The sequence below is a fragment of the Cupressus sempervirens genome, chromosome 3 (assembly GCF_028749045.1).
Source record: "Cupressus sempervirens isolate cs-2001-9-10 chromosome 3, ASM2874904v1, whole genome shotgun sequence".
Taxonomy (NCBI): Eukaryota; Viridiplantae; Streptophyta; class Pinopsida; order Cupressales; family Cupressaceae; genus Cupressus; species Cupressus sempervirens.
The window spans coordinates 180,088,802-180,105,193 of NC_143120.1; the positions used below are offsets into that span (position 1 = coordinate 180,088,802).

At 34.3% G+C, this 16,392-nt stretch overlaps 1 pseudogene; it reads right to left on the minus strand.

Annotated features, from left to right (window-relative positions):
- Window positions 1–16,392, minus strand: part of LOC149565369 (coatomer subunit alpha-1-like) — a 44,277-nt pseudogene that overhangs the window by 16,119 nt on the left and 11,766 nt on the right.

Here is a 16,392-nt window from a genome sequence, read left to right on the forward strand (position 1 = left end):
AAGTATGCAGATCTTAAATGCAAAGCATGTAGAGTTAAATAGAAGGAGGACAATAGAATGTCAAGTATGCCTGCTTGCTTGCTTGCTTATATTCTATTCAAAAAAACTATTACAAAATCTGGGAGCATTCAAATTCAACCATAAAACCCTAAAATATTCAAATTGATAAAGCTTAAAACTTCAAACTTAACTTCAAACTTACAACTCTAATGGTTGCATAAAACAATGCCCAGAGTAATCACTGCTTCATAGATTGAATCGATAAAACTTACGTAGTAACAAAAGGTCCAACATGTGCAACTGCAAACATGAAACTAAAACCCTTCTATCTTTTGAACTCTGATTTGATTTGTTGATCGATTTCCTTCTCTGCTATGTGCTCTTGCACTTCTCTCCTCTGCAAGTGATCCAAATCCTCTACAACTAGTCAAATGAATTAGATTCATTCTTTTTTTTTTGTCTCTTGGAAAAAAAAAGTTTTCACTCTCTTTTCAAATTTGAACTCACCCACTTGCATTCAATATTTCTAACTATTGTGCAGGCCGTCAAGGTGGTTGATGGGCATTTGGCTCCAGGGGCAACTACCTATGCATTAAATATTTCAACACTCCCCCTTTGTCCTGACCCAAACAAAACAAGGATCACTCCTGATCCAAATCAATTACACCAAAACATTTTCTTAGGTTACAAAAGTTCCAATACCTAAAGGCTTAGTGAATATGTCTGCTAGCTATTACTCAGACTTGAAAAATTCCATCTTGATATTCCCACTCTCCACCAACTCTCTAATGAAGTGATATCTGATGTCTATATGCTTGCTTCTCCCATGGAAGACTAGATTCTTGGAAAATGCAATTGAGGAGATATTGTCACAAAATATTGTGGTTCAAATCGCTTGCCTTTCATTCAAATCTGTCAAGATCCTTCTTAACCAAACAGCTTGGCATGTTGTTGTATTCGTTGCTATGTATTCAATGTTTTTTGTAGATTGAGCAACAATAGGTTACTTCTTGGATGCCAATGAAATTGCACCCAATCCCATATGGAATATGTATTCGAAAGTGCTCTTCCTATCATCTAAACTTCCAACCCAATCACTATCTATGTAACCAACCAACTTGAAATCATTATCTGCAGTATACAAAATCCCAAATCCCTTGGTACCATTCACATACCTTAGGATCCTCTTTCTCGCTTGCCAATGGGAATCCTTTGTTGTTTCCATAAATTTGGAAATTAAACTTATGTCTGGTTGAGTTGCAGTCAAATACATCAAACTTCCAACCATACTTTTGTATAGCGTTGGATTCACACTTTTGCTGCATCTTCCTTGCTTAACTTTAGACTTATTGTTGTTGGTGTTGGGGCTGCTTTGTTGTTATGCATTTTGAATCTCTCCAAGATCTATCTTGCATATTTTTCTTGAGACATGAAGATGCCATCATGCATTTGTTTTACTTGTATGCCTAGAAAGTACTTTAAGAGACCTAGGTTTATCATTTCAATTTCATTCTTCATGGCCTCTTTGAACTCACCAATTAGGAAATTGTCATTTCCAGTGAAGATCAAGTCATCAACATACAAGACAATAATCAACACATTTCCATCTGCTGCCTTGATGTATGGTGTGGACTCACCATCACTTTTGCTAAATCCATTACTCATTAAATATGAGTGAATCCTACTGTACCATGCCCATGGAGCTTGCTTGAGCCCATATAGAGCTTTCTTTAATCTATAAACTTTATGTTCTTCACCTGCAACTTCATAACTAGGTGGCTGCTCCACATAAACTTCTTCCTTCAATACACCATTCAAGAAGGTGGACTTCACATCCACTTGATATACTTTCCATTTGTGCCGGGCTGCAGTTACTATGAAAAACATGCACAGTTTCCATTCTTGCAATTGGGGCATATGTCTCATCATAATCTTTGTCATACTATTGCTTGTACCCCTTGACCACCAATCTTGTCTTATGCCTATCTATTTTTCCTTCAGCATTGCACTTGGTCTTGTAAACCCATTTCACTCCAATTACTTGTTTCTTGGGAGGCAAAGTAGTTAACTCCCATGTCACATTTCTTTCAATAGCATCTATTTCTTCATCCATGGCATTATACAATTTCTCTTCATTCACAACTTCCTCAAAATAAATTGGATCACTATGAGGAAATAATGCAAAATTTACACTATCATCATAATCTTCCTCATACCTTTCATCTTGGTATATCTCCCTTAGACTCTTAGTCTTTCTTGGAAATAGGGAGGTGAGAGTGGGATCTGAATTATCAGTATTGTTGTTGGTACTATTTGGCATACTAGCTTGGGGCTGTCTTGATGTGCTTGGAGTTGTAGGTCAACATGTTAAGGGTTGCTTCCCTTTTTTCCTTTGTATGCAATCCATGTTAGCTGCTCTATCTTCTTGTTGATCACCAATTCCATCTTCTTTCTCTTCACTAGTAGGCACTTTACTTGAAGTGCTTGAGGATTCAGCTACCGAGCCATCCCATGATTGATTTTCAAGAAACTCCACGTCTCTTGAAATGATGATCTTCTTGTCAATTGGATCATATAGCCTATAAGCCTTTGATTTTGAGTTGTACCCTATGAAGATGCACTTCACACCTTTGTCATCTAGCTTTCGCCTTTGTTCTTTAGGTACATGTGCATATGCTACACATCCAAGCACTCTCAAGTGTTCAACAATCCATCTATTCCTTGACCATGCCTCAAGAGGAATCTTGTCACGAACCAATTTTGTAGGACACCTATTAATCAAATATACTATTGTTGCTACAAATTCTCCCTAATATTTAGTTGGGAGCCCTTTTGCTTTCATCATGCTTCTAGCCATTTCAATAATGGTCTTGTTCTTTCTCTTAGCCACTCCATTTTTCTATGGAGTATAATTGGCTATAAGCTCTTTCTTTATACCATTTTGCCTACAAAAATTTACAAACATATTGGAGGTATACTCCCCTCCTCTATCTGATCTAAGGACCTTAACATAGTGTGGACCTTAACATAGTGTCCACATTCTTTTCAGCCAGGGCTTTAAATTCAAGAAATTTATCAAATGCTTCAGATTTGTTCTTCAAAAAATACACCCATTTACTACGACTAAAATCATCTATGAATGTCATAGAATAAGTACTCCCCCCAATAGAAGTAGTTTGGATAGGGCCTACCAAATTAGAATGCACCAATTCTAGTGATGCTCTAGCCCTTCTAGAATTTCCAAAATTAAAGGGAAGCCTATTTTGCTTACCCAAAATACAAGCCTCACACTTGTCATAGGAATCTACAATGCTTGGCAAACCATCTAGCATTCTTTTCTTGGACAACAAATTTAAACCAATAAAGCCAAGATGTCCATACCTGAGATGCAAAATCTTGGAGGGGTCTTCAATCACGCTCCTAAGAGCTAATTACTGATGTACTGTTGTGCATGCATGCTTGGGAGGTGCAACATTGACTTGAGAAGAGAAACATGTCTCTATCCTTAAGGGAAACATCTAGTTCTTTATCATTTGGACAGTTGCAATTAATCTATTAATCTATTACTTGTCATTTTCCATCAACACCTTGTATCCATTTTGAATGAGTTGTCCAATACTCATCAAATTGTGCTTCATACTGGGGGAAAAATACACATTCTATATCTCCTTCTTCTCACCTTGCTTGGTGCAAACCATAATAGATGCTTTTCCCACTATGGGAATGGTTCCATTATTTCCCATCTTAATTTCAAACTTAAAAGTCTTATCAATGAAAGAGAATAAACTTTCATTACCACTTATGTGGTTGCTACAACCATTGTCCAAGTACCATACCTTAGGGTTATCTTCTTCACCAATGTTACACATGATGAAGGCTGTGGGATTGTTTTCATTTCCCATGTTCACATTAGCCACATTAGCATTCTTCTTTGACTGATCACCCTACTTCTTCTAGCATTCACTAGCATAATGCCCATACTTATGACAATAGTAGCATTCAACATTGCTCTTGTTAGAGTTTTAATTCTTCTTACCTCCTCTAGAGCTATTTTGAGAGGTACTTGCTCCCTCTTGGTTTCTTGCTCGTCCTGAGCTTTCTACACCAACATTCCTTTGACCATTCCTCCCATGACCTCTACTTCTTGAGCCTTGAAAGACTACTTTTGGGAAGTTGTTACTGATTTTTTTATCCGGTGCTTATGGGTTTGAAGAGTTCCCATCAACTCATCCATGGTCAATGTGGTGAGATCCTTTGCTTCCTCTATGATCATAACAAGATTGTCATATTTCTGAGGTAAACTCCTTAGTATCTTCTCTACGATCCTCTGCTCTATATAATCTTCTCCATTTGACTTGAGCTGATTTATCAAAGTAGAGATTCGTGAGCTGAACTTTGCAATAGGTTCATTTTCCCTCATTTGAAGGTTCTCAAGCTCCCTTCTGATCATTTTTAGCTTCACTACTTTGACTTTATTAGTCCCATTGAAGTTTTTCTCTGCTCCTGGCACAAGATCAATTCAAAAATCAATGTCACGCTATGGTGGCATACCTAGAATCTCATCAAGTTACACATCTGCATACTCACGAAGGAGTGGGTGATCACCAAGTCTCACTATATGGCTCTTGGCTTCCTTAAGGTCACTGAAAGAAACAAGAAACAACTAACAACCCTTTTGCACACTTTGCTTTAGCTGATTAGTTGAGATCATATGAAGTGAGATTGGTCTCGAAACTCCCAAAATTTCTACCTGCCCACTTGTATCATCAACACACTCTATCATCTTATGACGGCAATTGATATTTTCTTGATGGGTAGCTAACCAATCCATGCCCAACATAATGTCATATGATCCTAGAGGTAGAATGTGTAGATCCACTATGGTGGTGAAGGTACCCAAATTCAAACTACAAAAATTGACCAAAGAATCTCCAACCACTTTGGAACCTATGGCTAACTCAACCTACCACCTATCAACCTGACGTACTGCCACTAGCCCACATCGTTGAACAAGAGATGGTGAAATGAATGACTTTGAAGCACCACAGTCTAACAAAAGTAAAGCTGAAATACCATGCAATGTACATGTAGCCTCGACTACTATACTTTGATGATTATCTTGATGGTTATCAACCATCAGAAAGACTCGATGATTCCTTCTAGCATCTCTTACAATAGGCTCAAATCTCATTGCACCCTTACTAGGTTATGAAGATGGTTTGATTGAACACTCAAAAGATTTATGGCTAGGCTGGCCACAAGAATAATAGTTTCCTACAAAGTTAGAACCTGTTTCGTGACTACCTTGGGTAGCACTAGGATAAGGTGAGCTACCCCTACTAGAATTCTGCTGAGCACTTTGAGGGGGATGATCCTATTGAGATTTTTGTCCCTAGTTCTGGTCATATCCTTTCTTTCCTAAGGTACCAAAAGACTTTCCACCTTTTCCCCAAAACCTCTTCTTACCCATACTATGATAAACGCCGTGTGAGGGTTCCCAAAAGACTAATTGAACAGTGAATCTTGCCCTGAATTATGAGCACTTTGGTTTTGAGAACCAAATCTACTATTGAAACCTCTAGCCAGATTCTCCTCAGCAATATCTTCCTTCTCAACAATCAGAACAAGAGTCCTAGGTTGATGCATACAAACTTCTCCAATGAGGGCATCCTTAAGGCCTCAGATGAAATGATGAGTCAGGAGTAAATCATCATTGTTGTAGCATGAATACTACCTAAGCTCAAAGAATTAGATTTCGTACTAATCCACTATCATGTTTCCTTGCCAGATTGCATGGAACTCATCAGCATGGGCCTCCCTAAATTGAGGAGATAAGAATCTCTTTTGGAACCTCTCCTCAAAGATCTCCTAGGTGAGATCTGCAACGCTAATCTAGAGCTTCTGACTCTCAATATTCCACCATATGGATGCGTGTTCCCTCAACTGGATGATTGCACAACGTACCCTCATATTGGTTGCATATGGATACATGGTTAAGCAATGCTCCATGTCTAATAACCAAGTTTCAACCTTGAGGCCACCTCCCTTACCATCATACAATGGTAGTTTAGATTGATGAAGAGATTTCATGATATCCAACTTGATGGAATCTTCACTGTTGTGGTCCCTACCACCCCGACGGTGCCCTTTGCCACTTGGTGGACTAAGAGAATGCTCACATTCATGTTCCTCCTCTCTATGCTTTGAGTGATGGGAATCCCCATGATGGGACCCCTCCTCCTGGTTATGATCTTGTCAGCATTCCTTTGCATGAGGGCCCAACCGAGCAAGAATTTCCTGGACCACTGGCATCAATGCCCCCATGACATTATTATTAGAGTTATTACCCTATTCTCCTTCTCCTTCCTGACATCCCTCTCCATGCTGTTCCTCTCCATGATTATCGCTACGAATACCACCTCAACCACCAGGTCTACATACAGGAGGCATCACTATGGGAACAACAAGATATTGTCAGAACAACCGAGTCATGAGTATAAGATTCAAAACCATGAACCAAGAAGATATCAAATAATCAAGCATAATATAACAACACACAATGAAAAAAAAAACCATAGTGGAAGCATGACACAAAGATCCTAATGTTTCAACATGGGCTTTGATACCAGATGTAATGCCTCGCCAGGAGATCCTTGGAACAAGGATGAAATACAAGCCAAGATTAATTATTTTTTACAAGTATGAGTGACCAAGAAAATATCACACATGGATTTCAAAGATTGCAACAAAATTCTTAACCACTATCTCGACAACCAATGGATCTCCAAATGCCACTACCCAACTGACACACATTGACCAGAATTGAACTCCAAAAAAGATAACTATACAATGAATATAAAATCTATCAGAGCATGGTAATTTAAGTCATTCCAAAGGGTACTATGAACACCAAAAGTTGATCCCCGAAAACTAGTGGAAATGCCCATTGGTTTTTGTGCGACGACCACAGACTAATAGGTTTTTGTGCGAAGATGTGCAGCATGCCCCATGAGTAAGTGCCTTTTGTGCGAGGATGTGCACCATGTGGCATGAGAAAGTGCTTGGCCAAATAGCCAAGGCACCCAACACTGGTATTGGGTTTCACACGAGAAAGTGGCAAGCCACGCAAAGAAACCCAACACATCACGCGAGATCTTGCATCCTCACACGAGGATGCATGGTTTCACGTGAACTCCCAAAACAACATGCTAAAACCAAAAAGGGTAAAAAGCTAAGGGATGAATTTCCTCCACACAAGGGAGTACCAGATCCAAAATTCAAGGCATAAACACTCAAACACACTACTGAAAGTTGGAAACCACATCTAACCATCTAATCAAGTAGTGAAGAGAAAGTATGAAAGGTAGCATCACAGTGTACTTAAAACAACATCGCAATAACTGAAAACAACATCGTAGTGTACTTAAAACAACATCACAATAATTGTAAACAAAATCGCAATGTACAAAACAACCAAACTAAGTACGTGGTTCCTCCCAACCATAATAACATCATAAGGCCATTGTGGGCCCTAGCCATCCCCTCCATGTAACATCCCAAGCTACTGATCAGATCATCAGTACTATCATAAAAGGGACGTTAGTACTAAAACATGCTACAACATAAGCATAAGGAAATCTAATATGCTAGAAGTAAAGCATAGATAATCCTACAAATACAAGTAACATCAACTATCATATGCTAATTATCATAATAAGGAAATGTAACAGTATTTAATATCATCTGACATGATATACAAGCATTATAATGAAAGCATAAATCACAAGAAAGCATACTCAAGAACCTGAAGTACCAAGTGAAAACATCCAGCAATGGTCACACTAGAATAATAGACCATCTTTGTACACCAGTCCCTAGTAGTGGTATAGGTAGCTACTCCTCCCAACCATGTGGAACCCACAGGCCCACTCCCACCATGTTGATGGAGATAATGATCCAACCACAAACACACACAAAACAAACATCCATGGCTAACACACATGCCAAATAGTATGATGACTGAAACCAAGACATAGACAATTCATAAACTACAGGTCTTGGTCAGACAATCAATGGACTACTAAATAGGGGCTGACATCATGGAGATTCACTTGGCATTGACAAGCCCAAGCTCGGATTGTGCAGATTCAACTCCCTCAATGAAAGGCTCAAGCAGAAAACATTTTTCATTATCTTAAGTTTTATTATCACCTAGTGTTTTATTTAGTTATCACTTATATAAAGCTCCCTCTGTTAACCTATGGTGCCATGATTGCCAGGATGCGAGATAGAAGCACCCTCCCTACGCTACCCTACCCTACCCATGCTCATCCAATGATGAGTGCCCGTAGGCATGCAAATTCCCAACCCAACCCCAATGATCATAACTTTTGGAAGTACCTTGAAAGATCAGGCCTCACAAGTCACTCGACAAATGTACATGCATGTACTCGTGTGTGGCGCACCACCATCATGAAGATCATAACACAAGGACTGGATGAGAACACAAAGCAAAAAGTCACTCATGCAACATAAAAGTACAATAGTGATCTGAATGACATCCAAATAGATTGTATAGGTCCATGACCAACATCATGCCAAGAAAACCTAAGAAAATAGGGTGGCACACAAAATCAGGTAAAAACTCCAAAAATTGGAAACCGTTGAAATTAAAACCCATTTGTTCTTTGGGTGCAACAACCCCAAAAATCCAATAATATTTGGGTTCAGACACCATATGCAAAAATGACTAGCATAATGGTGCAAAACTCCAAACCCCCATCCCAAAAATTGAGAAAATGTTCATACCCAACCAACTGGGCAGAACCAACAAACAAAAATGGAGGGGAACACTAGTTCTTAGCCTCCTAACAAACTACTACCAGAAATAGAAGCTAAAATGAACCAAAAACAATAAAATTGGAAAGCCCTACCTGACAGCAAAAGGGGCAAAGATCGAAAACAACCTGATAAAATAAATAACCCATTGAATTTGTTGAAAATGATGACAAAGCAAGGTCTCCCCAAGATGGATCTAACGAGACTAATCTCACAAAAAACCCACACCCACAGCTCCTAGAACAAACAAAAACCAAATCCTTCATAAGAGGATTTTAGAAAAGCTCTCCAAATTTATAAAATCCAAAATATAAAAAGTCAAGAATTAAATTCCTCTCTCCAAACTTATTCACTTTTCGAGTGAATAGTTGATTAGGGTAATTAGCTAGTTAGACTAGCTAGACTTTGAATCGACCCAAATGAAAATAAGTTATCTCTCATAACAAAAATTCACCTAAGGCAAAATTGCCAGAAATTAAATCCAAAAAGATTTAAAGCTCAAAAATCCAAAATCACATAAAATCACTTAACACTTTTGCGACAAAGCAAACCTCTAAATGCATAGACACACTCACTGGTCTAATCACATAATGAAAATGAGTTTGGATTTAATAATCACTGAAAGGTTTTAATTTAAACAATTAAAATAAGGATACGTTGACCATACATGGATGACATTGGTAAAATATGAATAGCAGAATCACTAACTCCATAGGCCACTGCTAGGGATGTAATTCCTGCACACTAAAATACATAATCAAGTGCAATTGCATATAATATCATAGCCGAAGCAATAATGCATTAAATACCTATTTAATCCATTTACATCACTCACATTCACATAAAGCATAAAGAGACAAGAATGATGTAAATCACCATAGCATAAGATCCATCACATAACATAATCTGAAAGTATGTCCAAATACTAGATAATCAGATATCATCATAGATCTATTGTCATCTAAAAATGGCATCAACATGCAAATATGATAAACTGAACAGAATGGTAGTAAAGCATCTATGGTATTGAATCAAAGTATAACATTCAACTCTCAGGTCATCACAAGGTACATATAATAAGAGTATCAAGTATCTCTTGAATAGAAAATAGACAAGGTACAGATTGCAAACATGAGAGACACTACATTTCACTTTTAATTTTTTTTATGTTTATTTATGAGATTTTTAATTTTTAAAATTTTAAAATTTATTTTACTTGAATTTCATTGGCTTATAAATTTGGTCTTATAGGAGTGAATTTTGAGGAAGCACTACTAAAAATATTTTATTATGTAAAACTATTAAATCAATAATATGTTACTATATCATACAATTATTTTAATAACATGCTTTTCTTTTATAATAACTTATGATTATATTTTATGAATAATATTTTATATAATAATTTTTTAGTTTAAATAAAATATTAATAATACAACTTAATTAGTTATAATAGTATGATGACATTTATATTTAATTATAAATTATTTTTAATTATATATTTTTATTAAAAATATAATTTTTTAAAATTAAAAATAATATTTTTAATGTAAAAGTATAATTTTAAAAATATAGAATTTAATCAAATTTTATAATATTAATTAAATTTTATCAAATTTTATACTTTACTACTCTACTAATTAAGCTATTATAAATCTACAGAGTAGGAAATGTCCTTTCTATATTGCATTAAATATTCACATATTCTAGAGTCACAAGGAAAGAACACTCTAAAATAGCATAGTATTAATATTTTAGCTTTTGCTACTAACCATAAGGATTGGTATTAATCTTAAATTTTATTACAATTTTTTCTTTACTATTTAAAAATAAACATAAATATTTTATAAATAAATAGAACAAATAATATAAATTTTCCTCTTAGTTTGATTAAAAGAAATTTATTTTTAATATAATTTAAACTTACATTATTATTTAATAAACTTGCTCTTTACTAAATATATTTTTATTATTCTAATTTATATTTTTATTATTTAATAAATTACAATAAACTTTTGATTTAATGTATGCATATTGGCTTTAAATTTTCTTTAATGCAAGAAACCATAATATATAACTAGATTTCAAATCTAAGCATTAAATTAAATCAATTTTGAACTTTGTTTCGTCTTTATCCATCCACCCATCATCGATTGGCTTTTTTATTTTATTTTTAAACCTCTTAAATTTATGATTACCAATCAGAAAAAAAAAATTGTATTTTTAAAAAATAAAACTGAAAGAGCCAAAACTTTATGATTTTAGAATTTTGGCATACAATGAGCATTGGAGACTAAAAATCTCAAGGAATGAAGCTACATGCTAGACTCAATAATTTTCATCATCGAGCTAAATAAATTTGGAATAGGAATACATATTCCAAATTTACCTATTTTGGTGGAATTGCAAATGCTCATTTTTGAGCTAAAATTGGAATATATATATTCCTATTCACAATTCCAATTTGGTGCACCCAAGAGAATTTGAAATTTTAAGAATTTGCATATGCCTATACCACTCATATTCCCAATTCCAAAAAGACCGTAAACAAAGAAATTGAGAATTAGTGGGTTAGTGGGCTATGAGATGCAATGTTAAAAAAAACAATAAAAAATGTGAATAAGAGACTAAAGTCTGTGATGAACTTGAAGAAAAGTTGGTTATGTTCTTCCAAAGGCCATTGGATGGGTAAACTAGTATAGATATCTTAAATAAATCTATCTAAAGAAATGCCGATAGATATCCAATACAAAATAATTATAATTTATTTTACTACATCTAAAATCATTTATATTTCCTTTATCTCTATTTATTTAAATTTTTACTAACTTAAGTTTTTAATTTTAATTTCTAAAAAAATGGATGATTTTTATCTCCAAATATTATAATTTAAAAAATCTTTTATGTGGTATTTATTAAATTATTTGTAAAAGTATATTCTATTTATAATAAGATTTAAACTTTTGACATGTAGATGGTTGTCAAATTTAACCTTGAAGAATAAAAGTTAATCCCACTCCACCCATTCTATCATTGTAGAGAATGCCTATCGACATTAAATATGGATTACGAATTTTATTGAACTTAGAAATTGTCTTAAGCACCATGAAAATAGGAAAAAGTTTATATTACAAATAGGATGGAGGCCTAGATTTTGGTGACCATTTTTTAATACACACACATATGAAAATTATTTAAATTTAAATTATTCATTAAATAATTTATAAATAAAAATTGACATTTTGAAATGTAAAATGAAAGGTAGGATGACAAAACATTAGAAATATTAAAAATGTGAAACTAACAACATTGACAAAATATAAAAACTCTTAAAAATAGAAATATTATTACAAAAATTTAAATTTAAAATAAAAGAACTATAAAAAAAGTAATATCACTTCCCATATAAGCCACTATAATAAAATTTATACAATAGAAATGTATAGTCAACTTATACAATACAACTAATTTAAAAATATTCTTAAATTAAATTTTGATAATCTTATAAATATCATCAATCTTCCTAACATTTCTTTCTAATTATTTTCTCAAAAATTTATAATATCAAAATTCTTTTGTCTTCTTTAACCTCTTAATTTGTTTTTGTCATCAATTCATATGTTTAACTATAGTACTAACCTATCTTGAATTTTCTCATCCATTAATGCTATCCATCATCAATGTTAAATACCGTCTCCAAGCTTCACCTACCAAGCATTGTCATTCATCGAATGTTAAATCTATGCTATCTATTTCTCTTTGGGACTTAGGGTTTTAAATCTAACGGTGAAAGATCACTTGGACTGACTTTAAAATTTACTCCTCCATTGTTTGGAAACAACATTCTATTATCTACTCTTGAGATTATATTTCTTTTCTTGAATGTCCCAGTGCATTTGCGACCAGACCTTTCTTAGAAGAGGAAGGTTGAGTGGTCTTTTTGCTTTTGTCATTGGAAAATAAGAATAAAATTGGGGTTTGCTCTCTTGTACAGTCTAGAGTTATCTTCTTAATAGTTGATTCCTTTAACAATAGTATCAAAGGATAAAGGTGTATTTGAAGGGGCTACCAAACCTTCAACCTTCGCCTACATTAAGACCTACTAACGTTTTGCAGTCCAAACTAAAAATAGTTCAATCTTTTTCATCTCTTCTTTATGTCCCTCTTATTGGGCTTTCCTGTTATATGAATTGGTCTTTTGGATGCAAATTTTGAGATTTATTTAGTGAGGGTATTCAGAAGGAGATAATTGTTTGTTACAATGACGGATAGTGTTGACATAGTAGGGATTAAAATCATGTTTGGTCAATTTGATGATTTCTTAAATTTTAAATATAAATGGACATTGAGTTGTTATTTTATTTCTAATCTATAGTACATGTAGAAAGCTTATATAATTACTCACAGCTACTTGGAAAAAGATGGGTAAAGATTTATTAAGATATGAATGATTACAATAATGAGAACTCAACAAAGAGCTTTGAGCAACAAGTTTATCAAATTCTTGTAATACCTCAAGGGGGAGCTGCTCCGTATCTATATTATTCCAGCCAGAGCATGACCAGAAGCCCATTTAGCCAAACAATCAGCAACTCTGTTCCATTCACGAGGAATGTAAGTAAATCTAATGAACTCAAGAGAGGTATAAAAGAGAAGAGTCTTGATTAACAACAGTTGTAGCTGCCAACTAACATCCTCAAGCTCCTGCTAGGAAAGCAAGTACACCACTACTTGGGAGTCAAACTCACAGATAATCTTGCGTCATCTCCATAGCGTGAGCCTCCATGAGATTGTTGGTATGGTCACCCTTATGTACTAAGAAAAATAATTTAACTTCACCAGAAATGCAACTGAGTCACTCACCCAATACCAATAGGGTCTAGATTCCCCGAGAAGAACCATCAATGTTAATTTTCAGAACTCCATGAGGGGGAGGAGTGCAATGCCCCTCTTGATCTGTTTGGACACTCTTTGATACCATTGAGCTACAACCCCATCCTTAAGATGAAAATTGAGGCAATTGCATATAGCAAGAACAACGGGATCCATACTCCCATCTAGCACACATTTCACTTGAATAGTTTCATGAAGAGAATGTGAGATCTTCCACCAAAGATGCATAACACCAATCCGAACATCTTGGAAGATTCGATGATTCCTCTCTACCCAGATATGCCAAAGAATGAAAGATGGGCCAACAATCCAAGCAACATGGAGAGGAGAAGATTTGGAGGGAGCACTGCCCAAGCTAGCCCATGACTCAAGCTAAGAGGAAGCATGCCTACAAGAGCAACCCCAAACACTCCACCAAAGTATCATAACCGAGTAGAAAAGGAGCAATGGAAGAACAGATGGAAGACAAACTCCTCCTTATTACCACACAAAACACAATAAGAGGGGCCTTGAAATCCACATTTACAAAGATTATCTCATGTGAGACAGCGGTTGTGAGCCAAGATTATCCCAAGTGAGACAACGGTTGTGAGCCACTAGTCATATGAAAAAATTGCACTTGGACCAAGAAAATTTATTTCAAACTTGCTCCCACCAAGGGACCTCCCAAGCCAAAATATATGGTTCTAGCAAAGAGGAACACTAGTTGAAGTATCAGATATGTTCCAAAGGAGGAGGGAGGATAGAACATGGGAGTTTAAAAAATCATCATTTGTAAATGTGAAAAATAGAGGAAGAAAGAACTGGTTTTGTGAAGAATTTAGAAGAGAGATCCCAAATAATATTAGATTTATAGGTGAAGAGGAACACAGCTATAGATCATAAAAAGAGACAAGATTTATGTTTTTCCCAACACGATTCCAAATTTTCTTACTTCAAAAGTAGGGAGGTCAATAATTCCCCCTCTTCTGAAGAAATGAAGAAACTCTGGATGAATCTTTGATAAGAGGAAGGAACTATTCGCTTAGGGAGGATATATCTTGAAATGAAGAAGTTGAACATAGTTCGTAGTAGAAAAGAACAATAGTTGAAAAGGGTTTAGAGATGAAGGAATTTAGAGAAATATAAATTCATCAGCAAGAGATTTGGATAGCCTTTATTCAAGCTTACATTATGTCAAAAGTAGTTTTGGATTTAGTTCCTTTCCAATGATGCATTGGAAGAATATAAGCAAGAGTAATACCAAGGAGATAGGGATTCAAAAGCTACCGAAAGCTAGAGATTCCCACAACTGAAATGTCAAGTAAAATAGGAGGACTGAGATGTTGCATATAATCTTTTTGGAGGAAGGATTAGGAGATTCTGATAGATAGCTGCAGAAACAAGCAACAATTTGTAAGTTGTATGATTTATTTATTATTAGAATTGAATAGATGGTCAACTAATAATGCTAGGTACATCAATGTTTATGACAAATCTTAGTCAGTACTAATAAGTGTCCACATAAATGGATCAATACACCGTTGAGCTTAGAACTGCAAGTGGTAGTAAATATAGGAATCTTCTACCAAAATAATGACTAATTTCAGCAAAGATAAAAATAGAAGAATCTGTTACAGCATTAAGATCCAGTGACACGCAAAGCCTCAAGGAAGAGCACAAAGCAAAATGCCAAAAAGAGTAGTTTTATATATACGCCTGTTTCTGCTGAATAATATACACCCACAAAGAATTAAGTCACATATCCAACTCCAATCCCAATCATGGCATTCTACAAAAGTACTGGATTATTCATCTTGTGTGCATTCTTCATTCGTATTCTTTCTATTCATGTAATCTGTGCCGAGTCTTCTTCTCATGATACAATCATGACCAAGGCTTGCTATGATCTCACTGTGTTGATTAGCGATGCTCTAGTTATTGTTAGCATTCTTAAAGAGCAGGGACATATTTGAGTAACTTATTTCATTTGAAGTTTTAGTGAAGTACAAATGTTGTATTTCTCATTTTCAATTTCTTTAGGTTTTATATCATTTATAAAATATTATTAATAAAAAAAATCATAATTGTGTTTGATATACTATTAAATCTTACATTGTTTTGAATATTTATCTATATTTTTTTAATAATTTTATATCGTTTAGATTTTCTAGTAGATTTAAATTCCTTTCTTTAAATTGAAAATTTTTAATAATTTGCATTCAATAATCTATAATTTAATATATTAATTATAATAAATTTTAAAAATATAAAATTGTGTCCTTTCCATTCTTGATATTTGTTTTGTGTACACTAAGAATATATTTTATAATAAAATCTTTATGGATGGATTAAAAAAAATTTCAATCTACATCATCTAATCAACTTTGATAAAATTATTTCATTTTTAGAAAATTGATTAATCAACTAATTTTAATAAAATAACTATAGAATATTTAATGAAAAATGATAATATTCTTCTAAGTAAACGATATATAATTGTATATATATTTATATTAAACTTGCAATAGTAGATTCTTTGTGAGTCATTCAACTTCACCAGTAGAACAAGAACCCATTGACATAGATTCAATTTTTGATTATAAGAATACGCACAAAAATACAGCCTAATATTACTAGCAACAAGTGAAATGTTTGATTCAAATCTGATTCTAACAAATG